At 40.1% G+C, this 27,046-nt stretch overlaps 1 long non-coding RNA gene across 1 annotated transcript; it reads right to left on the bottom strand.

Moving 5' to 3' along the window:
* Positions 1-3,404: 3,404 nt before the first annotated feature.
* LOC114647573 (uncharacterized) lies at positions 3,405-15,043 on the bottom strand. Its single transcript, XR_007934342.1, has 3 exons — positions 14,980-15,043; positions 8,822-8,882; positions 3,405-3,444 (listed from the first exon to the last, which is right to left on the bottom strand). It is a non-coding gene; the product is annotated as an uncharacterized LOC114647573 (long non-coding RNA).
* Between the last annotated feature and the right edge of the window lie 12,003 nt (positions 15,044-27,046).

The raw sequence follows: 27,046 nt of genomic DNA, 5'->3' as shown, positions 1-27,046 counted from the left end.
AATTTTCACTCGTATGCAGATGACACCCAGTTATACCTTTTATTTAGATCAAATGAAGTTTCTCCGATGTTGTCTTTAATTAGTTGTGTTAGTGAATTAAAGGAGTGGATGGATGAGAACTACTTGTCTTTAAACACAGATAAAACAGAGATGTTAATTGTTGGAGGGAATGACGCTGATCACAACCATATTTTGTCATCATTTAACTCAGTTGGAATCACCATTAATTTTATTGAATCAGCCCGCAATCTATGAGTTACCTTTGACTCTAGCATGTTTTTTAAAGCGCAAAGTTGTCCAAATCATGTTTCTTCCATCTTAAAAATGTTGGGAAATTAAGGCGCTTTCTAAATAAACAGGATTCCAGAAATTAATTCATGCATTTATTTCTAGTAGGATTGACTACTGCAATGCGTTGTTCATTGGATGTTCAAACTGTTCTTTATACAGCCTCTAGTTAATCCAAAATGCGGCTGCAAGAATTATTACAAGAACAAGAAAATATGAACACATAACTCCAGTTCTTAAATCCTTACACTGTCTCCCGGTTAAGCTTAGGACAGATTTCAAAATCATTCTTTTAACATATAAAGCATTAAATGGCCAAAGTCCGGCTTACTTTCTGAACTTATCATGACTTACAAACCAGAGCGCACATTAAGATCTCAAGATGCCGGTCTGCTTATGATTCCAAGGATTAATAAAATAACAATGGGAGGTCGAGCTTTTAGTTACAGTGGCCCCTAAACTGTGGAAGGGTCTGCGCTTTTTTTTTTTTTTTTTTTTTTTTTTTTTTTTTTTTTTTTTTTTTTTTTTTTTTTTTTTTTTTTTTTTTTTTTTTTTTTTTCTATAAGAGATGCCCCATCGGTCTCAGCTTTTAAATCCCAGCTGACGACTCACTACTTCAGTTTAGCATATCCTGACTAGAGCTGCTGATTAACTGTACATACTGCATCTCTGTTGTTAGTCATTAGCACTAAAACATAAGTAACATGATAGTTATAATTTGTTACTAACTCTCACCTATTCTGTTTCTCTTCTCGGTACTCAAATGTGGCACTTGGTGCCACAGCCCACCTGCCAAGTTGTTTTGCCTGCCTAAGGTAAAGTCATCCCTGAGGGGTCCTTTCATCGGATTGGCTGGCCAAGCAATGTTTCAGCTGTGGAATGGCCAAATGGGGGAGGCAGCTTGATGGTTGAGGTCTCCAGGACTCTAAACAAATCCAAGTTATATTATGTGATATCATCTACTGTTGAATTCTGGTCCATACTTGTAAAATTTTGATTTTTATACTGTATTGAGGATTTGTTTTGTTCTGTGTATTGTATTGTATTGACCCCCTTCTTTTTGATACCCACTGCATGCCCAACCTACCTGGAAAGGGGTCTCTCTTTGAACTGCCTTTCACAAGGTTTCTTCCATTTTCCCTACAAGGGTTTTTTTGGGAGTTTTTCCTTGTCTTCTTAGAGAGTCAAGGCTGGGGGTCTGTCAAGAGGCAGGGCCTGTTAAAGCCCGTTGCGGCACTTCTTCTGTGATTTTGGGCTATACAGAAATAAATTGTATTGTATTGTATAGAGAAGGCCATAAGGAGCTGCACTGCATCTTTGTGGACCTGGAGAAAGCATATGACAGGGTGCCTCGAGAGGAGCTGTGGTATTGTATGTGCAAGCCGGGAGTGACAAAGAATTATGTAAGAGTTGTACAGGATATGTACAAGAGATGTGTGACAGTGGTGAGTACTGCAGTAGGAGTGACGGATGCATTCAACGTGGAGGTGGGATTACAGCAGGGATTGGCTCTGAGCCCTTTCTTATTCGCAGTGGTGATGGGCAGGTTAACAGATGAAATTAGACAGGAGCCCCTTTGGACTATGATATTTGTTGATGACATTGTGAGGAGGTTGAAGAGACCCTGGAGAGGTGGAGATATGCTCTAGAGAGGAGAGGAATGAAGATCAGTAGGAACAAGACAGAATACATGTGTGTGAATGAGAGGAAGGTCAGTATAATGCAGAGGATGCAGGGAGTAGAGTTGCAAAGGTGGATGAGTTTAAATACTTGGGATCAACAGTACAGAGTAATGGGGATTGTGGAAGAGAGGTGAAAAAGAGATGGCAGGCAGGGTGGAATAGGTGGAGAAGAGTGTCAGGAGTAATTGTGTGACAGACGGGTATCAACAAGAGTGAAAGGGAAGGTCTACAGGGCGGCAGTGAGACCAGCTATGTTTATATGGGTTGGAGACGGTGGTACTGACCAGAAAGCAGGAGACAGAGGTGTGGGGGGGGGGGGCAGAGTTAAAAATGCTAAGATTTGCACTGGGTGTGATGAGGATGGATAGGGGTAGAAATGAGTACATTAGAGGGGTCAGCTCAGTTTGGACGGTTGGGAAACATAGTCAGGAGGCGAGATTGTGTTGGTTTGGACATGTGCAGAGGAAAGATGCTGGGTAAATTGAGAAAAGGATGTTAAAGATAGAGCTGCCAGGTAACATGAAAAGAGGAAGGCCTAAGAGAAAGATTATGGATGTGATGAGAGAGCACATGCAGCTGATGTGTGTAGCAAAGCAAGATGCAGAGGACAGGAAGATATGGAAAAAGATGATCTGCTGTGGCAACCTCCAACGGGAGCAGCCAAAAGAAGAAGAAAAATAATTATGCTGCTCAGGGTGTAGTGGTGCATCTGTGGCTAAGGACCTGTTTTGTATCTTGAAGGTTGCCAGTTTAAATCCTGTCACTTCCAGAAGAGCTCATACTCCATTGGGCCCTTGAGCAAGGCCCTTAACCTGAAAAGTGCTCCAGGGCACTGTATAATGGCTGATCCTGCACTCTGACCCCCAAAGATCAAGCAAAAAGACAATTTCCTCTCAGGGATTAATAAAGTATATCAAAAAAATCGAATTAGTTTTTAGATTCATACCATATTGCGCAGTAAAGTGTCTGGTACATACAGTAGAGCCTGGGAAGTGTTTCACAGATAAAAATCAGAAGGTAGAGGAAGCATGGTGCGCACTCTGTAATCCTTTTTCAATGTATACCTTTAGAGTGGGAGAGGGACATGCCCAAAGTTCTCTTACAACACTTCTGCCCCACCTGTGGTGGACTCACCTCTTCTGATCGCCCTATAAAAGGAGACCACTGCCAACAATGGGTGTTCATTTGAAGCCAACAGTGAAGAAGAAGAGATCTTCCTAAGATGGCTATAATACCCAGTAAAAAAAACCTACCCGTGAAGCCTAGTGACTATTTTTTTAATGAATGGTAATTTAGTTTTTTTTTTCCCACAAATAAATTTGCTATCTTAGCTTATTTTCAGAACTGCAATATCTAATAATGACTGATGACTCTTCAAATCATGTTTTCCCATTTTTTTAAATATGATGTATCAACTATCGTTCAACTTACCTAATGTAGTGTCTGTCAGTCAGGCTCATCAGACTTTCCAGTGCTTAAAGGCAGAAATGTCTTAGCTAACTATTACTAGATGCCATTTACATTGACAAAATTTTCACAAAAGATGAAACCACATTGAAATTCAATGTTTGACTTCGAAATATAGAAAATGCAAATCAATCAAAATCTGTATAATTCTTTTTTCCATGCTTTGTAAGGCATTGTTTTTTTATTATATGACTTGATAAGTAGAAGTCTTCCTTTCCTAATACACTGTCAAAGTCATTAAAACAAATGCATCTGGATTTAATTTGAATGAAAACTGATATGGGCGCAAATGCACAAATCATTAGGTCTGAAGGGCTCACCATAATAAGTCAATAACCGGTCAGGGTCAGGGTCAGATTATGGTGACTTCACAGCAGCTCCCCAAACACCCAACACAAAGGCTTGGATACAAGTGTAAAAGCACAAACAAGAGGATCCTTTAGCACAACGCACAGATATAAAGCACAGCCACAATAAAGCACTTTGCAACTCTCTCTGCCTTCTCTCTCTGTCACTGCCTCCACTCCTCCATGCTAGGGTTGTCCACCTCCTCCTGACTCTGGCTTCTTGAGATCCTTTAATGTGAAACCGAGGAGTACTTTTCAGTGCCCCATATTCATGGTCCAGGAGAATTCCAAGTTAGGCTGGATTCCAACAAGGTATGGCTTATTAGATCCCAGAGCGGCCCCACAGGGCTGAGTCCACGAACTCCAGTTCCCATGATGTTCTGTGGGAAATCGTGGCACTGCCATAACCCAGTTGGGCTGCCATCTGGTGGTCCAGGGGAGATAATGTCCTGTGTATGCTGTCTCCCCCAGTCTTTACCGGATGAGGGTGTCCCAACTGGGCTAGCTCCCAGCCATCCCTCACACTGTATAACCCCAAAAGAAATGATTATTCCTGCAGAAAATGGATGCGAATATGGTGAGAGCTTTATTTGTGGCTAGATGGTTAGCTTCTTCTTAGCACGTTATACGTAGAAATTCACTGTTTTAATTGTTTAATTTAAAAGATGAGATCTGCACAAATTTCTATACATGCTGGGCTCGAGACAAAGTGGGAGAAAGTGCATTTATGAGTATCATTGTTCTTCCCAAGTTAATTTTTGGGAGGTTGGTATCTCCCATGGCCACACATTTTCACAGTCACATAAATGTCTTATTGTTTGAATTATCAGAATATCTGTAGCCACTGAATCTGTGGAGCTCCTTCTTACTAACTTAATCTACAGTGACTCAAATATGTGCCCATGGTCTGTTGAGCCTGAATGCTGTCTTCGATACATGATGTTTACATCTCTCACCTTGCCTTTCTTTCTGAAGTATATATACCCACTGGTATTATATTAATATCCATCATTTTCATTTAGCTGTGGTTCTTTAATTCTAATGTCATCATAACTCCTAGCAAATTGTGCTGCTTTTCGATTTAGTGGGTAATATTCCTGATATTTAGCTATATAAGTTTTCATTTTGAGCTATTTTCATTGCATTTCCTGGCTGGTCCTGTAACTTAGCTCCACTAAATATGCCTGCATGTGGTGATTGCCTCCTGTCCAAACCTCCCCAATAGATGAAGTGGTTCCATTCATCCTGTCCATGGTAGCTTCTAGAAAGAAGTAATCAGGCAAGTGATTGCTGTTCAGCTCCTGCTGCTGAAGTAACCACTGAACTAGCATTTCGTTTGCAGCAGTAGAGCTGTCAGTGTTCTTAAATTGAAGTCACAACTTATAAGAGGAGGATTGTGGGGAGTGATAAAAATGGGGGTAGTGTTTTAAGAAATTCAGGATAAGGCAGCATCTTAACAAAGTGATATGAGGGCAGATAAAGCTGTGCAAATCTAAGCAACTGTTCATAGGTGAGCAGCATTTGAAGTGGAACAAAAGAAGTCATGGAATGTTGCCATTTATTTGAACTGCCCCACTACCATATTTTTGAAACAGAAACCTGTAAAAATCTGAATCAGTCATGTAGGTCATGTCAGAAACTACATTGATATTATACTGAACCTAGTCATTCATATAACATATAGTCATTTATTCATAGAGAATTGTTAGGTTTTTTTTTTTGTTTTTTTTTTTTTGCATGTGCTTCTTATTTTTTGTGGATATCTATCTTCTTTCTTAGTGTTGTTTTCTGACTAGCTGTCTGTGTTCCTCTACAGAAGACATAACACTCACTCCATTCATTTGGCAGCTTAAGTCCATGGCTTAGAGATCAGCCTGGTGAATTCAGTGACTTACATGTGCTGCATCCCAGTTTTTTTTTTTTTTAGTTTTTTTTTAATAATAACACTTTTTTTTTGTTCTGGCTCAGATGTAGTGTCATCTTTATTGTGGCTTTCAAAATTTTCCATACCATAATGCAATGAGAGGGGGTGATAAATGATCCCAGGGATTTGTGGTAATAGTACAGCTTGGTTCTGCTTCTTCCACCTTCTTTTAATTTTCCACCCATTTTCATATGCATCAGCTCACAACCCCTGCTACATACTGTACATACTAAAACAGTCACATTCTCTCGTATTAGTTATCTCTTTTTTTAATTTTCAGGCTAATTATTCATTTTCTTCACATACTGTATTTTTGAGCTTCCAAGCTAATCATAGTATGTATAAAATGTGTCTTGTAGAAATTCTGGTAACACTTTAGTGGAGGTACTGCATAATAATACCCATTTACTCTGATGTAACAAGACCTTCACAAACACCTCCTTGGGTTTTACAAAGCATCAGTAAAATGTTTATTTATCACTGCAATGTGGCCTACTAACAAAAACCTCACAGTGCTCTGTGGTGGCTTAACTGAGACACATTTCACTTGATGTTAAATGACCCATGAATTCTTCAGACTAACAAGTAATTTTACCATCATGTCAATAAGCCACATGGCATGGAGATGAATAGCCTGTCTACTTATGCGTTATAAGGGTTATGAGGATCAAAAGAAGCCTTTGTTAAGGTCTTGTTACATAAGAGTAAATGAGTATTATATGCAATTTTGCAGTACCTAAATTAAAATGTTATTGACATTCTAAACTATGCCTAGTGGTGCACAAATACACCAACAGAATATTGTAATATGGAGACACTATTATAGCAAAAAGGATGTAAGGCCTACTAAAAGTCTTAAAAACTAGGCCAAGGCCTTAATATACCTGCCCCGATATGGCCTTAACCCAGACAGACAGCCCCAACTACTTCCTGCTGGCTTCGGCCTACATAGGTCCCAAAATGGTGAAATGACTTAAAAAGTTCAAAATATTACAAAATGTTTTAGAATTATCAAAAATGCCCTACAAGGGAGAGGGTGACTGTAATTATGTGGTTTGTTTAGATAACCCAAAATGCAGCTACTTTAAAAACGTAGAACTTGTTGAACAAGAACTAAAAGTAGAAAAAAGGCAAAAATAGAAGGCAAATGAAAAAAAAAATCCAATTGCAATTCCAAGAAGAAAAAACAAGCCAATAAACCAATAAAAATATTAAAGAAAAGCTGTATTTATAGCAACCTCCTACAATACTCAGTGACAACCAGAGGGACGCTATCTCATCTACCAGAATATAAAGATGGTGGGTGGTCCTTCAGGTGTGACGTCATGGTGGCCCACTTCTTGAGGCTTTACCACAGATCACAGAGAACATAAGCCCTGAAGCCCACAATTTCAAAAACCAAAAGGTAACCTCCTTCCAACCCACCCTTCACATTGCCACTAGCCAATACCTAATCCTTAGAAAAGGTCCAGAGAAGAGCGACTAGGCTGATTCCAGGGCTACATGGGTTGAATTTTGAGGAAAGATTAAAAGAGCTGAGCCTTTACAGTTTAAGCAAAAGAAGATTAAGAGGTGACATGATTGAAGTGTTTAAAATTTTGAAGGGAATTAGTACAGTGGATTGAGACTGTTATTTTAAAATGAGTTCATCAAGAACATGGGGACACAGTTGGAAACTTGTTAAGGGTAAATTTCGCACAAACATTAGGAAGTTTTTCTTTACACAAAGAACCATAGACACTTGGAATAAGCTACCAAGTAGTGTGGTAGACAGTAAGACGTTAGGGACTTTCAAAACTCGACGTGATGTTTTTTTAGAAGAATTAAGTGGATAGGACTGGCGAGCTTTGTTGTGCTGAATGGCCTTTTCTCATCTAGATTGTTCTAAAGTTCTAATGTTCTTTCAAGCAGAACAGAAGGATTTTGTGAAATACAGCAGATCATTTCAGTAGGCAGTTGAGTGCCGAAAACATAGCTGCAAGTGAATGTATAGTGCCCACCTTCAAGTCACTGTGGTGAAACCAGATAGCCTTGGATTCAACATGAGGCAAAGCACTACCAAACAAAGGATGGCACCAAGTTAGCATAGGCAGTGCTTCAAAAGAAAGAGTCACAGTGGCCATTTTGACTTTGGTGCTCAAGTGCATCCCATTATCAGTGTCAACACAGAAACCATGTTTCCCTAAACACTACAGACTACACTGAATGGAAGCACTTCCACTGGCACTAGTCTTCATTCCTTCTCTAAACAGCACTTGCCCTGACTATAAATAAGCTCAGTGTCTTCAAAAGGTTGCAGTCTCTCTTTGCTACAACTTATTTCACCTAAGGCAGTTGCTGTTTAAAGAGCTAGTAAAGCTGATAATAGCCTGTCTTACCCAAGTCCAAAAATAATCAGTCAACCGAGATTTTTTCCCCAGATCATACCTGTATATGCACTTGTGTATGTTTGACCTGAATGGTTGTTTTAAAAAGCCAAAACCCTTTTAAAACGTATGAAATGTATTGTAATACAATATATGAAAGTTAGTGCTGCTCTCTGTTAAGATTTTCTACAACATTCCCACATTCTTCCTTCAACATTCCAGTCACAGAGCCTGTTCTTTCATCTCTCGAGTATGTTTGTGTGTTTTATTGTAAACTGCCTGTTTGTACCAGCTTTGTGTCTCACTCCCTAGACTGATAGTGTTAGAAAATGAACTGATCAATGTCAGTGGTGGCGGCAGCGTGAATGGTGTGAAAGCGGTGAATGAGAAAGATAGAGTTTGACAGTGTCAGGAAAACTGATCTTTGAGAAGACACAAGGGATAAGTAACATTGCACAGCTTTATTGAGATGGTGAGAGATTGGCATCATTTTCAATTTAATTTTCAGTTATGACTCATAGTAGAAAAAAATTAAACTGAACTGAGTTAAAGAAGAAGTGATTGATACTGAGATAGTTGTATACAAAAAATAATGACATGGGCAAATTGTGCAACACAAACAATACTGTACATTTAAAAAACACTAATCAGCAAAGTCAGGCAATTTTACAGGAGACCTCTAATCATAACATTTCTCCATGGCAAGAATAGTGTAGGTCAAAAATATCAAAAAAAAAGTTTGCTTACACTTTAGTGAGGGATAATCACAGGGACAGCACACATCCATTGATTGCCAATTCCACGTAATCTAGTTCAGGAAAAGGAAGTCACAAAGTAAAAAAAAGAAAGCATAATATTCCAAAACAAACACACTGCCCCTCTGGTCCCTCTGACACAGGTCGTTTGCTCTCACTTTCTGAAGATGTAACTTCCCCACCTACCCACTTCCACATGTCACTACCTCCCATCTCCTGTCAATCACACCACATTTTGAATCTTCTAACCACTAACTCTTCACATGGTGTACAGATCATATACTCACTTTCTTCAAGGGACAGTTTTTCAGGGGCATCTAAAGGGTATTTCAGGACCAAGATGAAGCTATCAGTCTAACAGACCTAGACCCTTGTTTATAAAACTTTGCTTGAACTTGAGTGTGAATATATCCACGTGCCAAAAGTTGGGAAATGCATACTGCAAAAAAAATCAAGATTTACAAAACCTGTTCTACACAATTTACCCTTTATAAATCATATTCACCTTGTAAATGTGGTGTTGTGATGTGAGATTTTGCATATAAGTTGACAAATATTTTGTATGTCTTTATTTGTAACTTAGGCAAAGCAATGTACTGTAATATTATTATTATAGATAATAACAGTGAGCGAGCGACCGAGCGAGCGAGCGTGTGCTCGCAGGCAAGCAGGCAGCTGGACAGTGAGCCCTAGCAGTGGTGTTTGGCCGACACTTGGTGGGGCAGAAGGAAGCGGTCACTCCAGCTGAGCGAACAAGGAGCTGGAGTGACCGGGGATGAAGGACAGCTAGCCGCGTAAGGCCGAGATGGCAGCGGGAGTCAAGGAGTCTTGGGAAGGTGAGCCTCAGCATGAGCGACCTGGCCGTTGAGGAACCCAAGTCTCGGTCTGGTAAGGTAGCCGTACGTAGCCAGGAAACGGAAGGCAACTGGACAGTAGTAAGGTCAGCTGCTGAGAGGGTGACTCTCCTGTTGCAGGGCCCAGACGGGAGAAGCAGGAGAGCCACCAGATAAAAGAAGACACCAGGCTTTATTTTAAAGGACTGCTTCCAATGTTGTTTTAACCTCGTCGTCGTTTTAAAGGGTTGTTTTTCTATTTATTGGATTTTTTAACCTCCACTTCAGCACTTGTTTTATGGATTATTTATTTAATGACTTTTTGAATGCACTGCACTTCTTTATTTGGATACTTTGTTTTTGATTGTTTTGTTGAATTTAATAAAAGCACTTTCCACTATTACACCATCCCCTTGCTCCATTGTTATGCCTCGCTGTCGAGCTCATCGGTAACATTACTGACGGTGAAGGGTTCAAAGGCTCTCAGAAGCTGAAAGGGAGCGTGGAGCGAACTTGCATCGTCACACACACATACAGTAACATATTGAGAGCAGTGATCAATTAGTGGGCTGGAGTAGAATTAGCATGGGTACTGGATCTGGAATTTATGGCTCATATCCATCCATCCATCCATCCTCTTCCGCTTATCCGAGGTCGGGTCGCGGGGGCAGCAGCTTGAGCAGAGATGCCCAGACTTCCCTCTCTCCAGCCATTTCTTCTAGCTCTTCTGGGAGAATCCCAAGGCGTTCCCAGGCCAGCCGGGAGACATAGTCCCTCCAGCATGTCCTGGGTCTTCCCCGGGGCCTCCTCCCGGTTGGACGTGCCCGGAACACCTCACCAGGGAGGCGTCAAGGAGGCATCCTGATCAGATGCCTGAGCCACCTCATCTGACTCCTCTTGATACGGAGGAGCAGCGGCTCTACTCTGAGCCCCTCCCGGATGACTGAGCTTCTCACCCTATCTTTAAGGGAAAGCCCAGACACCCTGCGGAGGAAACTCATTTCAGCCGCTTGTATTCGGATCTCATTCTTTCGGTCACTACCCATAGCTCATGACCATAGGTGTGGGTAGGAACATAGATCGACTGGTAAACTGAGAACTTTGCCTTACGGTTCAGCTCCTTTTTCACCACGACAGACCGATGCAGAGCCCGCATCACTGGCTAACATATGGCTCATATGTTAATGATAATCACTTGAGAATCTCAGGAAAAAGCAACACTGAAATAAGAATACGGGGTGAGTAAAAAAAAATATTTAAAAACAAGAATATGAAGTCCAGGGTAAAGGCTTCCAAATTGTTCAACAGACATGAAGTTGTCCTTTCATACTATACAAGTCTGCACTTGCTGCACAATTTGCCCATATACAGTACTGTACATATCTGTTTATGTGGTATGTTGACAAATCCACATGGACACAAAACTTGGAAGTGTGCAGACCACAGCCATAGGACCTTAATTTATTTTTTGTTAAATAGTATTTTTTTCTTTCTCCATCTTTTAAAACAATTTGAGCTACATCATTTGTATGAAAATGTGCTATATAAATAAATGTTGTTGTTTTGTTGGACAAGTGAAATCACCCATATTGTTGTTAAAATGACGCTATTTTGCCTGACTGCAGAATAATGAAGTACCCCGAAGAAATGTCTTTATGTATCATATCAAGTACAACCACCTAGGTATGATTATGGAAGTATCACCAGTAAATATAAAACCTTGACATTTATTATGCCATACCCTAAAACCCTAAACACCTTTTTGAATCCACATTTGCCTGACTTTTGCCAAATATCAGGTTAAGATTTTAAAGTTTCAATTTCCTCCATGTAGCTATAATGGGCTAGTACTCTCTAATATTAATAGTGGACTTAGAGACACAAGGGGAGTAGGGCAGAGGTGCGATAGATAGATAGATAGATAGATAGATAGATAGATAGATAGATAGATAGATAGATAGATAGATAGATAGATAGATAGATAGATAGATAGATAGATAGATAGATAGATAGATAGATAGATAGATAGATAGATAGATAGATAGATAGATACTTTTTTAATCCCAAGGGGAAATTCACATACTCCAGCAGCAACATACTGATAAAGAAAATATTAAATTAAAGAGTGATAACAATGCAGGTATACAGACAGATAATAACTTTGAATAATGTTAAAGTTTACCCCACAGGGGTAGAATTGAAGAGTCGCATAGTGTGGGGGAGAAACGATCTTCTCAGTCTATCAGTGGAGCAGGAAAGTGACAGCAGTCTGTCGCTGAAGCTGCTCCTCTGTCTGCAGATGATACTGTTCAGTGGATGCAGTGGATTTTCCATAATTGATAGGAGGCTGCTCAGTGCCCGTCACTCTGCCACAGATGCCAAACTGTCCGGCTCCGTGCCAACAATAGAGCCTGCCTTCCTCACCAGTTTGTCCTGGCGTGAGGCGCCCCTCTTCTATATGCTGCCTCTCCAGCAGACCACCGAGTAGAAGAGGGCGCTCGACACAACCGTTTGATAGAACATCTGAAGCATCTTATTGCAGATGTTGAAGGACGCCAGCCTTCTAAGGAAGTATAGTCGGCTCTGTCCTTTCTTACACAGAGCATCAGTATAAGAGACAGTTTAGTCATAAACTGGAAGAATGAAGGAAAGAAGCATTTGGACACAGCAGATAGTGAAGGCAACTGTTTTTGACACAGGTGGGCAATGTTTCCTTTTCAGAAGAATCTGAGCCAGAAGTAGTCAGTTGTGGTGAGGTTAGTTTAGGACTTATTTTGGGAGTGTCTGCTAATTGTTATAGAAATAACAATTCTATGGATTTTATTTAGTGTCTCTTGTACTGTTGTTTAGGTAGGTAGTGTCACAAACGTGTGCCTGGGAAACAGTTTATGGGATTAAATAGTGCTGTTTCTCAGTCAGACCTCGGATTGGCGCTGTCATCTGATCCTTTCTCTTTTTGTCCCTCTGCAGATCAGCCAAAGACTGTGTCTCTCAATGATGTCATCTCTGGCCCACCCACTGATGATGTAATTTCTGGCCCCCTCTGATGACATCATCTCTGGTATCCAGAACCCACCTACTGAAGACATCACTTCTTGTTCCAGCCTCTCTGATCCCACCTTTTCCTGTTTCTGCCATATATATAGACCAGACTCACCCTGTTAGCTCAGTTCTGTTTTGGATTTCTGTCTGCAAAGATGTGTTGTCTTTTGCTTACCATTTTTCAAGTATACGGGGTGACCTCCCCAAACCTTTTAATATCTGCTGACTTATCTTATTATAGTAGGTGGAATTTTTATTATCCCAGAGAGATATTTATTTGCAGGTAAAACGTAACAAAAGTATTTATTTTGCAGGTAAAAAGTAACAAATATAGGACACTGCTACACACATACCAGAAAACAAGCCAAAGCACAACATTGGACAACCGTTAATACTCACTACACACAACCATATGACATCTATAGTGTAAGAATAATGAATTCCAACAGTAGACTAATAATCCAGAACTCAGCAGGACTCCTACAAATGCTAGAATTAAAAATTCTTATAGCTCTGGGGATTAAAGAGCTGTTTACCTTGTTGTTCATCACCCTCATGAACCTAAATCTGCATCCAAACGGCAACATATTAATCTCTGGAATCAAAGAATGGCTACTGTCTGACAGAATCAAGTCGTCTTTCTTTCTAACCTGTTCATAACATGCCAATGACAGCCAATGATTTTTGTGCTAATTTTTATAATGCTGTTCAGATCATTTTTGGTTTTTTATACTAAGATTCCCAATGCAACACACAGAAGCAGAAGTGACAACAAATTCAATAAAACACTTACTGTATATCTATTTTAAAACAATTGATTTTCTTTAGAGAGGAAAGCATTTTTTTGTTCCTTCTTACAGTTTTCATTTTATTGTAATCAGAGGTAAGCATGTTATCTATGATTGTCCCTGAATATTTTGCAGTGTTCCACAAATCTACAAAGTGCCCTTTCTTTTACTTTAAGATACCCCTGTCCTTATGTCAACTCCTGCAGTCATGTTTACACAAAATAAACAAAACCAGACAACAGCCTTAAGGTGATTCAGTGGATGAAATGAGGTTAACAGAGAAACAACCATTAACCTTCACTTGTTATGTTCTACTAGCTGAAATACTCGGTGTTGCCCGGGAGGAAAATAAAGTGTTTTTTTTTTTAATTGTTTGAGAAAAATATAATTAAAAAAGAACACAACTTTAAAAATAAAACTAAATTAACAAACAATGAAGACTCTTTAATGTGCTTGTCTTGCGGTCTTGTATGTATGTTATCGTCCAGTTGACCAACTCCATTTAATTTCAAAAGCAACAGGGGTGTGGTGGTGCTCATACATAAAGAATGCTGGCAGTCACATCCAGTTCGCCCTCTGGTGGTCATTCTGAGTGTCAACTGGATGATAACATTCATACAAGACCGCAAGATCACCCCCCCTGCACCCAGAAGGAGGTGGGTTAGGGTTGATTTCACCCTACAGTATTTTTAGTTGACCAATGAGAAATATGTGTACCAAGTTTCATGAAAATCGCTCCAGCCATTCTGAAGTGATTCTGGAACATACATACACAAACACACATACATTGACTTTTATATATATACATATATACATTAGTTAAATAGTCCAGAATCTAACTCACTAAGATAGGGTCCAAATGTGTCAGATGTGAGACCTTATCACCATGCTTACAAATCCTTTATTTCCATCAAGTCAGTGATGGAATGACAGTGAAAGTGAATAGTAAACTAGTGAATCACCTAGGACCCGTAAGACCTAACAAATAAAAAAGAGAGGGCCTACAGATCTGGAGATAAGAACAAAAGTAAGCAGATACAAAGCTGTCATGGCAACAATGGGAGGAAAAATTACTTCAGGGACAAACGAAGTACTGTACTAGCTACAGTAGTACAGTGTGAACAAAGCATAGCGTAACATGAAGAACATCACTAGCAATCACTAGATTGATAATTGGATGATGGAGGGGAATTTGGACATGGCCATTGAGCTAAATCTATTTTTCAACAGATTTTACTTCTACCCACCAACCAGGCCCTCTTCTAAAGGCCTTATCACCCTAAACAATATTCTAGTGATTTTCACTGTCAGATATTATTGGTGTAATCTTAGAAATTCAGTGGCAGTCATGTAGTTTGACGTCCTCAGCAACTTAGTCAGACCACTCTGAAACTCGACATGTCAAAATAAAACAGGCATGATTTTGTCTTAAGTCACAGGATGGATGTGTAAGTGTGTGAGAGAGCTGATAGCCAATGAGTGTTTACCTAGAAGTGCAATGCAGCCACAAGAAATAAGGAACATTTGAGTTTTGGACCTCAGAAACAGAAGAAGGGCTCATTGGCCTGATGTCACTTGTCATACTACAACAGATGAGAAAATAAAATAAAAAGGTCTGAGATTGTGGCTGAACTCACCATACCTATACACCCCCTGGCATTGTCAGCCAGCATGTTAATTGGCGGTCATGCTGTTTTGAAAATTGAAACAAATATGGAAAGTCATCCATGTAATTTGTCATTCTCTGCAATTTCTAGTCATGTAATCTGATATTCTCAAGGCAAAGAGATCCAGCAATTGCATTCGTCAAGTCTGACATCCGCTCCAACTAGAAGTTTGATAAAGAGCTGCTGGCATGACACTGCTAGTTTTTATGTGTCAGATGGGAGAGTATGGGGTAGATTCAATTCCCCCTGCTGTTATTTCTTTACCTCCATTTCCCCTTATGAGGACACCACTCATGAGGCCTGCATTCCCTCCCCATCTCATCTCTTTCCCTGATTATCCTCTCAGTTGATCAGATGAGAAGACAGCTGTTGGACACATCATCTCGAGAGTGCTTAAGATATTTATCAGGTAGCTCATCCTCCAAAACCCTTTCTTTGAACCACAGCTGCCAAAACATGCGTGATCCAATGCTATAAAAGAACAAACAGCTCTTATATCACATATTATGAGACTTTTAAGGTGACCCATCTTCAGCATACTTAGATCCACTGCAGTTTGCTCACCAATCACATGATGGGGTAGTTGTTGCTTTGATTTACATGCTTCACAGACCCTAAATCCCTGGAAAACAAAATGGTGGTGCAGGAACAAAAAATATTTTAAAAAGTATGTATTTGAAAGTAGCACATTTTTAAACCACAAATACTTAGGGAAAGATGAGCTAAATGCAACATTAAGCATAAAACTAAATAAAAACTTTGAAAACTCATAACAACATTTATTGATAAACCAGATATAGATAGATAGATAGATAGATAGATAGATAGATAGATAGATAGATAGATAGATAGATAGATAGATAGATAGATAGATAGATAGATAGATAGATAGATAGATAGATACTTTATTAATCCCAAGGGGAAATTCACATACTCCAGCAGCAGCATACTGATAAAAAACAATAGAGACGCACACACTGAGGTCTGTTTGTAAGATAGTCCACGAACCATGCCACTAGGTATGAATCTACTCCCATCTCTGTCAGCTTGTCCCTAAGGAGCAGAAGTTGGATGGTGTTGAAGGCGCTAGAGAAATACAGAAACATAATTCTTACAGCACCACTGCCTCTGTCCAAGTGGGAGAGGGATCAGTGTAGCACATAGGTAATGGCATCCTCCGCTCCCACCTTCTCCTGGTATGTGAACTGCAGAGGGTCCAGGGCGTGGCGGACCTGTGGCCTCAGGTGGTGAAGCAGCAGCCGCTCCATGGTCTTCATCACATGTGATGTCAGAACTACAGGCCAGAAGTCTAGGATGTGATACCTTTGGAACTGGGGTGATGCAAGATGTTTTTCCAAAGCCTTGGAACTCTCCCCTGTTCCAGGCTCAGGTTGAAGATGCGCTGTAGAGGTCTTCCCAGCTCCAACGCAAAGGCCTTCAGCAGTCATGGCGATACTCCATCTGGACCCACTGCTTTGCTGGCACGAAGTCTCCTCAGCTCTCTGCTTACCTGGGCTGCTGTAATTGTGGGTGGGGATGTCTCTCCTATGTGGGTATCAGCAGAAGGATGAGTGGAGGGTGCAGTACTCTGAGGTGAGAGTGGGTTAGAGTGATCAAACCTGTTAAAGAAGTTGTTCATCTGGTTTGTTCTCTCCACGTCTCTCTTGATGGTGGCACCCTGCTTCGAGCTGCAGCCAGTGATGATCTTCATGCTGTTATTCTGCAACTTCTGCTCCAGCTTTCTCCTGTACTGCTCCTTCGCTGCCCTGAGCAGGATTCGGAGTTCCTTCTGCACGCGCTTGAGCTCATGCTGATCACCGCCTTTGAAAGCCCCTTTCTTCTGGTTCTAAAGTCCCTTGATGTCACTTGTAATCCATGGCTTAATGTTAGCATAGCAGCATAGCATAGCAGCGTACTGTTCTTAATGGAACTACAATGTCCATACAGAAGTTGATGTAGTCAGTAGTGCAGTCAACAACCTCCTCAATGTTCTCACTATATGATCCCTGCAGGATATCCCAGTCCGTAGTTCCAAAGCAGTCTGTCAGAGTGACTCAAAGCAGTAGCTCAAAGTGCTTTTAAATTATTATGATTAAACAAAGTTACAAAAGAAAGTAAAAACTAAAGAAAATGTATTTTTCACATTACAGGATTCGTAATGTCCAGTTTAGTAACACAGTAGGGTCATGCCAGGGAGTACAGGAAAATAAAAATTCCAGTTTGCAGGAAGTTGGAGAAAAACATTTTGAGGTTCCAAAGGCAATGATCACTTAACTTCTCCTGGGCATTCTACAGTTCATGAGTGTATCACATTAACAGGATACTCTTCACCTTCCCAGCATGTCAGGTGTCTGCAGCTTACTTAAGTCAGGGGTCGTGGCAGATAGCTTTACCCTCAAGTACTGAAAAAAAAGAAAGCACACAGAAGCCGTGATTAGTGAACAGCATATAAAACAACAAATGAAATCTGCTTGTGCTCTACAGCTAAGTGTACAAGATCATGTGTGGCATTATAATGCCTCTTTTCTGTGTTTTGGACATGATGCACATGAAAAACTGAGGTTTGCCTCAAAATAAATAAGTTACTGGTTGACTGAGGCCAAGAAGATGTGATGTTTGTCAGCCTCATCTCTTCATCACATATGACTTGTGTGTTAATATAATCTCACAGCTTACAGTTAACAAAAGTAGGTGCATTATCACTAGATGTCCTTATTGCAATATGAGTGCAGCAAAGTGACCTGATAACGTTAGAAGATCCGGACGTTGCTGCAAATTCCCTTTATATATTGGCAAAAACATTTTATGTTTTATGTATGTGCACCCACACCACACGAAAACTCAATGTAGCACCTCCTCAGTCAGCTAACGGCTTACAGCACAGCGTGCATGATGGAGTGAAGCTTGGCTGGAATATTTCTGAACTGTCGGCCAGTTCTCTGAGAAGTCACAACAGGTAGCTGATATAAACTGACAAAAAAGCAAAAAAGTTCTTTAAAGAAAATGTTCCCTTAAACGGGAACTGAAATACAGTCTGTATGTCATATTCAGCACTTTTAAGGTTTTAACACATGTTATAATAATGGCTGGTGTTTAATTATTATAATTTATATCACAAGCCATTATTATATAATGCATGAGAGTTGTCATTTAGCTGGTTTCACTGCATTTCACTACCTTATTGAGGCTGTCATCATTTCCCAGTTTCTCCGAAATGTTGCGTACGCATGAGTCAGAGTTGCCAAAAATATACACATATTTTATAAACCCTGGTGTATGCATGAGAAGTTGCATACACAAACTTTATAAATAAGGGCCCAGGTGAGCTTCGTCTCACTCTTCTCCTGACTCACCTGGCTGAGAAACACAGGCTTCTTTTCAAGTAGGTCCCAGCAGTACTTCTGGCACATCACCTTGGAAGCAGTCCTGGGTCAGACAGAAGAGGGCAAAGAAGCTGTCCCCCAAGAGCTCCCTCCAGTGACCCCAGAGATCCCCAACAGGGCTACCCACTCCAATTACAATGCCCATGCAGCACTGCTGAAATCTACACTGGAGCAGCATCAGCTGAATGTTATCACCCAGCACAATGAAAGAACATGCTACCCCGATAGGCAGTCCTTCACTACACAACCATTGTATTGGTGGGAAAGGTACTACTAACCATCCCAGCCTGGTCGTCTGTTCATCTATGAGTTTCTTCACAGGTAATATAAAAAAACTCAACTTGTACAATGTTTCTTAAATGAAAGGACACAGTCTTAGTAATATGCTTAATGTGTGATTTAAAGTTTAGTGATGAATCTATAATGACGACAAGATTATTCACTTCCTTCCTTATGTGTAATGCCAGAAGTTCTCTTTTTTTTTTTTTGCTGTCAATAATTAAAATTTCTATTTTTTCCTTGTCATGTTTAAGGAAAGCATTACTCATCCATTCAACAATGCTAATAAGAGACTGGGCCAGAGGATTTGGAGCTTTAGGAGTTAACTGACACTATCAACAAATAATCCGTGTCTCATCTTCGTAACTGTGATTGTTCTCTTTATGTTTTGAAATGATCAGGCCTAATGGGAGCAAGTAGATTGAGGATAAATAAAAAGATCCACATTAGATCCCTGTGGCACCCCATACATGACACTGTCTGCCTAACTACCTGTGGTAATAACTCATCTTGTCTGTCCATCCAAATCAGCAACATAAGAAGGATCAGTGAGATAACAAACTAAACTAATATTTCACAAAAATGTCACATTAACTTTCATTTTGTTTGATACTTAACATGACTGATTGATGTCTTATTTTATTTTTGATTTACCTAATTTGAAATGTGAACTCCAGTAAGACATCAAGAAGCAATCTAAAATTAACAAATCTGCAAGTCTTTAACTCACAAGAATTCAGCTTCATATAGGTACATTCTTTTTTTATAATTTAAACACCTGTCAATTAAAGTTCACATAGATATAAAACTACAATAAAATCTGAAAAAATATTTAACATATCATATCTCAAATGATAAGCTTCCAAAAATCTTTCTCAAAAGTAACTCATAGTCGGGCCGAGAACAAGTCAAGCTAAAAATCTCTCCTACACCCTGGTGTGGAATGTCCTGCTACTTTCCTTAACCTCACCCCTCATTATTCAGAACTTCATTTGCCTCCTCAAGGAATTCACTCCAATCAGACTTCTAAAGGAGGTGGGGGGTGTAGGGGGGCTTATTTTTAAACATTTCAGTCTTTTATACATCTCTCCCATTCTGTGTGCTTCACTTTACATCTTAATCATTTGTCCTTCTTGTTGCTCCTGCAATCTTCTGCTAGAAAAGAAGAAAAGCCTGCTATGAAATTAGGCTAAAGCCTGCAGATTCTAGATATGTGAAATCTATAAATAAAGACAACATGAGATAATATACAGCATTACAAGTCTACATTTGTATAATCCTGAAAGGAGAAAACCAGATAAGTCCTTCCATATGTTTCTTTCTCTGAAGACATAAAACAAGTAGTTGTATGAATCTTTAAAAATGCCAGTTAAGAAAAGACTAAAAGACAAGCCTTTCATAAAGAAGATAGATCAGGTATGCAGTTCCCTCACAGTTTAAATCTTTGAAAATGCCTGGCATATTTGACTATAGATTTGATTTGTGGTAACTGTCGCCTTGACTTCCTACAATATGCGTTCCACTCTATCATCCAGGCTCTGCTTATTTCACAACATGGTGATGAAAACTGCACATGTAGTCATACGGATGCTTTGCGGAGTCTGAATAAAGCATCTCTTGGTTAATGTATGTGTCATATTTATGGTGCTTTGCACAAAAGCACCATTTCCCATATACTGTACTTAGTAAAACTTTTTTATTGCTCTTCTGACTTCTTTAAAGATGCAACTCAGTTTAACCTTTTACTTCTAAACTCGACAATAAATTGATGCCACTAATAAGTTCATCTTTGTAATTTATATTTTTCACCCTTTTGCCTCTTGGGGTCTCCAAGTTGTTTGACTATAGGCAGTCTGAAGCTCCAGAGTTGATACTGATACACTGCTGAATTCACATACTGCTAATACAAGCTTGTCTTTTGACAATGGCAAGACTCAAAGACAGACTTGTGAAGAGGCAATAGCAAGACACCCCCTAAAAAAGGAATGGGTTTGCAGGTGTGGTTTTGCAGGTGGTGGCCACGGACAATACTCTTTCCTTATCCTTCCTGACTGATTCTTCTCTAGTTTTGCGTTTTGCTAGTGTCCTTGTCACTACAGGTAGCATAAGGTTGTACCTGTGGCCGCCACAAGAAGGTTTGCTGTGTCTTTCCGGCACAGTCTCGGGAGCATGGAGGAGATACCAGGAGACAGGCCATTACATGAGGAGAGCTGAACAGAGCCTTAGAAGGGCACCAACCCAACAGCAGGACTGGTGTGTGCTCCTTTATATGAGGAGGAACAGAGGGAATACTGCCAGAGCCCTACAAAATGACCCCCAGTGGGCTACTGGTGTGTATGTATCTTACCAAACTGTCAGAAACAGACTCCATGAGGGTGGTATGAGGGCCTGACATCCTCTAGTGAGACCTGTGCTCACAGCCCATCACTGTGCAGACTGATGAGAGCAGGTTCAGACTGAGCACATGTGAAAGACATTAAAGAGTCTGGAGACACCATGGTTAACAATATGCAGCCTGCAACATCATCTAGTATGACTGGTTTGGCAGTGAGTAAGTGACGGTCTGGAGAGGCAAATCCTTGCAGGTTCACACAGACCTCCACGTGCTAGACTATTGTATCCTGACTGCTGTTAGATGCTAGGATGAAATCCTCAGAGCCGTTGTCAGAAATTACACTGGTGTAGTGGGACCTGTGTTCTTCCTGGTGCAGGAAAATGCACAGACACATCTGGCCAGAGTCTGTAGGCATTTCCTGGATGACAAAGGCATTGATGTCATAAACTGACTTGCATGTTCCCCAGACTTGAATCCAAATGAGAACCTCATGGATGTTATGTTTCAATGTATCTGACGCTGCAAAGTGGCAACACAGACTGTCCAGGAGCCCACCGATGCCCTGATCCAGGTCTGGGAGGAGATCCCCCAGGACACTATTCGCTGTCTCATCAGGTTAGATTAGGTTAGGTAGTCTTTATTCCCAGAGGGGAATTTGAGGAGGAGAGTACAAAAACAGAAGACATTATTACAGAGATCCAATAGATAAACCAAGACACAACATTTGACGAAAAATGTTATTGCATAAACACAGTTAAGATAAATACAAAGAAGAATGATTACTCTCAACAGTACACAAAATAATAATGCATAATTTAACATTTACTAGCATCCCTACAAGTAACAGAATTTAAAATGCTTACTGCTCTAGAAATATGCCCAGACATTATAGGGAATGCATACAGCCACATGAGGTAGGCCATACACACAACTGAGTCACATTTTGAGTTGCAGTGATTAAATTCACACAAGTTGAATCAGCCTGTGATTTCAATTTCTGACTTTGATTTTCAGTGTGATGTTGTTTCAAGCCCTCATTAGGTTTAGTAATTTTGGTTTCCATCGACCATTGTTACAACACTGTGTTCTCAAGGAATTATACAGTATTACTCAGTAAAGGTTTTCCACTTGAATATTTTTTTCATTGAGATCTGATGTGTGATTTTAGTGTTCCCTTAATTTTTTTGAACATTGTTTATTACATAGAATATTAAGAGTTAACCAGAGTGCATTTAACAAGATTGTACTGGATTATAAACTGAGCCTAGCTGATCATGCTAAAGTTATAATTTGATCATAGATACCATAGATCTAATTATTATATTTAAACTCCACATACTAAAATGACCCCATCTGCTCTGTGAATATCTGTCTAACTGAAAAGAAAAAAAAAAAAAAAAACTTTCTGCTTTAATAGTTTATATTCTTGGATGTTTGGTTATTTGGTTATTTTTTCACTTTGGAAAAAAGTGACTGCTAAGCAAATAAATGTAAACGTAAACTGGTTAGTGTTACATTTACACTTTCAGTGCATATGCTGTATGTGTTTCACAATAAAATACTGAACATTTTTCTTTACATGTCAAAATAAATATGCAGAGGATGCATCAACATGAGTAACATGATAGCAGTGCTGCCATCTTCCAGGAACACAGCTGTCTGTTCATATCCCAGCATGGTCACCAAGGATGTTTCCCGGCATAAGTAAGTGACCACATGGTGACCCTTCAGCAAAAGGGTAACCTCAAGACAGATTGTTTGTTAAGGCTCTAAACTAAATGAAAAAGCTAAAAAATCTTACAAGGAATATTTTAATAAAAATGACACCTTTGAGGTACGGGTCTAATTGGCCCACACAGTTAACATAAAGTCAAAAATAGACTGGAATCACATTATAACCACTATACATTTGTTATAGATTTTCAGAACATTTGGAAAGATGAACTACGAGAAACATATAGAAGATACCCTATAATTAACATATTTTATTAAACGCACAAATGTCCTCCAAGCTGGTCATGTCCAATATAATTTTCTATATTGGTTATGGTAAGAAGAGCTCAAAAGCTGATTGTATGTCATGGAGTCAAGTGACTGCAAATTGTGTAGGCCCTAGAACCATTTTGATTATTTTAGAAGCTGAAAGTCTGACTTGCATGGCAGTGGTGAAGGTGGCCATTCTATTTTACCATCTTTAACATCGTCCTCACAGGTGGTACAGTGGTAGTGCTGCTGCTTTGCAGTAAGGAGACTGTGGAAGATTGTAGGTTCGTTTCCCGGTTCCTCCCTTTGTGGAGTACTGAGAAAAGCGCTATATAAATTATTATTATTATTGATAGTTGTTGTGCTCCATTTTTTCCATCTGTTAGAGGGCTGGTTATAGCAGACACATCCTCTGAATACTCTTCACCTAAGAAACTTTAAAAATCTGTATCTTCAAGTGTATTCTCCTCTGTATCTGAAGCATCGACTGCCTCTGAAACTTCTTCCTCTATTTCACTGTCACAGTTCCACACCTATGTTAAGACTTCTTGGATTTTCAGTCTTTTGGAACTTATATCTATGAGGGTTCTCAGTCATCTAAGACAGTTTTTCAGTTCTAAAATGGTTACTCCACTGGCATATAAACATATAAACTCAAAGGTGATTGCTCTGGAGTGGTTCTGGTTGTCTAAGCCATTGTAAAAGGCACTATATAACGCCCGACCCGGCACAGACTAACGCAGAGGTACGTGTAAAATAAACAGACTTTTTATTTTCTCTTCAGCCGTGGGGGCACGCCTTCCCCGTGTCCCACAGGCCCAACACAGTCCAAAAAGCACTTAATAAACACACTAACAACCCTTTCTCTGGCACCACCACTCCTCCCAGGTAACCTCGTCCTCTTCCTCCCGATTCTGGCTCTCAAGTGGTGGTGGCTGGCCCTTTTTATAGCCCACCCGGAAGTGTTCCAGGTGCTTGACCACCTGGTCCTAATTGCACTTCCGGGTGGGGCTGCACATTTGTCCAGCCAGGCTGCTGACTCCATGCAGCTCCTCCTAGCGGCCATCCGAGCCCCCCACCAGGCTGTGGAGGACTCCATCTCCCATGGAACCATGCGACAGGTTGGGGGATCACCGTCCACCAGGGAGGCTGCCACCAAGCGTCCCGGGGGAGGTATTGAGCTGCCCATGGTTGCTCCCCCGGAACAGATGCAGCAGGGGCATCCCTGCCGGGCATGGGACCTGGCTGTCCGCCACACCATTGACACTTTCAATGAGAGTCGTAACATTGTTGTCTGGCTAATGTGAAAAGAAGTGTTAATTGTTATTGATGATTAATGGTATGTTGTATTGTATGTTAGCAAAAGATGGCGACGTGCACTGGAGAAAATACACCTCTCTAAACCACATGTCTGCAACATATAATACAGTTCCCTTGCTCATCAAAAACATTCACACTTCCTTTCACATAAGTCAAACGACCACATGCCACCTCAATAAGCCTCTTTAACGCAGGCATATGTTTTTGGATACCATTCCCTGTACTATCATATTTGTACAACTCTGTACAGTCTTTCTGGAATGCATTATAATAATAATAATAATGCATTTTATTTATAGGGGCACTTTACATTAGCAGTAAATCTCAAAGTGCAACATAAAAAGATTAAACAAAGACAAGGCAAGATAAAAACACAGATAAAACAACAATAATTATAGCATTCTTGTTAATAAGCTTTCCTAAATAAAAAAGTCTTTAGCTGTTTTTTAAAACAGCCCACAATCTGCTGTGTTCTCGGCTGCAAAGGCTCCCATTGTATGACGTTTGGTCACAGGGGGGCGAAGGCGGTAGGTATTTGTAAAACTGAGGTTTCTTGTAGTGGATTGTAGTATAAGGAGTTCTTTAACATATTGTGGAGCATTTCCACGGATACACTGGTGAGTAAACAGAGTTTGTATTCTATACAGAGATGGATAGGGAGCCAATGAAGTGATCGAAGGATTTGTGAAATGTGTTCATATTTCCACACCCTCATCAGGATTCTAGCAGCACTATTTTGAATTTGTTGTAGCTTTTGAAGGTTCTTGTTGGGTATCCCGATGAAGAGTGCATTACAATAATCCAGTCTGGATGAGACAAAGGCATGAACCAGCTTTTCAGCATCACAGAGGGAGAGGTAGGGACGGAGTTTGGCTATGTTTTGGAGATGAAGGAATGCAATTTTACAACGGTGATGGACATGTGTATCAAATGACAGATGGGAGTCTAACTTGACACCCAGATTTGTAACAGAAGGTTAGAGGGTAATGGTACAATCGGAAAAGGAAATACAATTTACAGAGGAACAAAACGAACGCATTAGGGTGACCACACTTCACATATAAGATAATGACCCTAAATGACAAAAAAATCACAATGTTCCATAGAGAAATTTTGACAGTAGACCTGTATTTTAGACTAAACAATGTGGAAATGCCTCAAATTGGCCCATAATGTAACAGGACAGTTAATATAATCATAGTACTTTTACATATGACATAAACTGTAGTCCATAACCCATATACATTTTGGACAGAAATTTCTCTTAATGAGTCCATTTAAAAAGAAAAAGGGTTAAGCTTGAATCAAAGATGGCGATAAATATTTCCATTTAGTTGCAGGCTGCTGTTCAAAACCAAGAATAATCTACAGCAAAGCTGTTTGACTCTTTTGCGTTCTCATCATGGCTAGATACACCACTGAAGAGCAGATGTCATTTTCTCTCTTGAGTTAAAAGACAAAGAGGCAAGCAACCATATTCCATGTAAATACAAACAAACATGTCTGTTTAAGCAGCTGGTGGCATCTTGCAACAGAGATTTATTAAAATGGGATCCCTTAGGCCTCGATTTGTAGTTTCCAATTCTAATTTTCCTTTCAGTGTAGGATTCACCTCCTGCAGTCTTTATTTTATATTGGACCTTTAAAGACAAAAAATACAGCTTGAAAGAAAAGGGTGCAAATTCTCATACCCATTGAAGACAAGATGTGTGCCACTCTGGGAGTCAAAGGCCAGATATAATCGTATCTTCTTCAGCAATAGGTGCTACTCAGTTATGAATTCTCACAGACATTAATTTCTGTTTATTATAATAATATATTTAGAGAGCAACATGCAAATATGAGTAACTGATTTCACAATTAATGAAATATATAAATAACAGTAAGCAGGTATAGCGTAGTATGGCATGATGTGGAGTGGTGTGGCATGTTATTGGTATGGTATTGAATGGTGTGGCAGATATAGCACTAAGGGATACTTATATATTATATCCTGCTGACCTATCAGCAAAGTGATTAGGAGTGATGAATAACAAATAAATCCATCCATCCATTTCAATCTTGTTTATCTGGTTCAGGGTCATAGGGAGCTGGAGCCTATTCTGCCTAGCACTATGAAAAGTTAGGGACTATCCCCAGCCCACTACAAGTACACCCACCCATATGCTCACATATGCAAGGCCAGTTAACAACCACTAAGCAACATAACATTAATATCTTTGGGATGTGGGAAGAACACCTGAGCACCTGTAGAAAACCCACCTAGAGTAACTTCTCTACCAATCTCCATTTAGAGTGTGTGGCCTGAAGGAGGTGCTCCAGTTCCCCAAACCCAACACAGACAGAGGTAGGCACAAGTCTGGCACAACACACTGGCTTTTATTCTGTTGTGGGAAACTCATCCCATTCGTTTCCTGCCATAAAAGCACAGTCCAGAAGCACAAGAATAAACACAGTAACAAGAAGCACTGCACTTTGTCTTCTGTCTCTGTCTTCCATCTCTCTCCACCTCCTCCTTTATCCAGCAAGCTTTGTTCCTCTTCCTCCTGACTCTGGCTTCCGAAATGAAGGCAGTGGCCCGTTAGCA

This window comes from Erpetoichthys calabaricus, chromosome 3, assembly GCF_900747795.2.
Source record: "Erpetoichthys calabaricus chromosome 3, fErpCal1.3, whole genome shotgun sequence".
In the NCBI taxonomy this organism is placed as follows: domain Eukaryota; kingdom Metazoa; phylum Chordata; class Cladistia; order Polypteriformes; family Polypteridae; genus Erpetoichthys; species Erpetoichthys calabaricus.
The sequence above is the reverse complement of the archived record's forward strand: the minus strand, read 5'-3'. Positions and strand labels throughout refer to the sequence as shown.